Below are 915 nucleotides of genomic sequence, written 5' to 3' on the forward strand. Positions count from 1 at the left end.
TGCCTAGCAGGTCCATCTTGTCTTTTCCCATTAGCATTTAAACATGTCTTTCCAATCTTTAAAAATCTCTCCCTTAACCTCATGGCCCCTTCCACACTACCTTCTCTTCTTTCATGCTGACTGTGTCCATTTTCACCTTTCTCCTCAATCCTCTGCTACTGGCCTATCCCATCCTTCCCCTTAAAATTGCTCTCACTGTTCTTCTCTCTATACTCATTTTTTCCTTGGATTTCTATAACTATTATCTGCTGATAGTGCTCAAGAATATATCTATCCAGGAGTTTCCCGAGTTTCATACCTGCATATTCATTGGTCTACTCAGAGCCGCCACCTGGATGAAAGGCACCTACAACTCAGTGGGTCTATAACTAAATGTGTCCTATTTCCCCTCAAAACTATACCTCCTTCATATCTCAGTGAATAGCACTGTCATCCACTCAGGTGCCCAAGCCAGAAACCTGTCACTCTCTTTGCTTAGGTTTCCTTTATCTTTTGCCTGCAATGATTATTGCAACAGTCATTCTTCCTCAAGTTGCGAAGCTCCAGTTCAATAATACAACTAGGTCTCGGGTCAAAATGGCGAGCAAGCCTGCTGTTGCAGCGTCAAGCAAAAGGCTGGAGGGTATTTGAAAATGGTATTACAATGCTGCCGGGTTCAATAAACTGGGCTTAATGTGAGATGATTCAACATATGAGAATGATGATGTAAAAGAATCCGAAAGAAGGCTTCCTGAGAACCTTCATAACAACAGGGTGTTCTGCGTTAAGAGAGCACTGGACCTGACCCTGAGGCAGCAGATCTTGCCTAAAGAGCAGTGGACAAAATATGTGGAGGATAAATTCTACCTTGAACCATATCTGAAAGAGGTTATTCGGGAAAGAAAAGAGAGAGAAGAATGGGCAAAGAAATAATCA

General features: G+C 42.4%; 1 pseudogene; it reads left to right on the forward strand.

The window, feature by feature from the left end:
* Positions 1 to 576: 576 nt before the first annotated feature.
* LOC102989460 (cytochrome b-c1 complex subunit 7-like) lies at positions 577 to 915 on the forward strand (annotated as a pseudogene).

The sequence above is a fragment of the Physeter macrocephalus genome, chromosome 9 (genome assembly GCF_002837175.3).
Source record: "Physeter macrocephalus isolate SW-GA chromosome 9, ASM283717v5, whole genome shotgun sequence".
NCBI classification, from domain to species: domain Eukaryota; kingdom Metazoa; phylum Chordata; class Mammalia; order Artiodactyla; family Physeteridae; genus Physeter; species Physeter macrocephalus.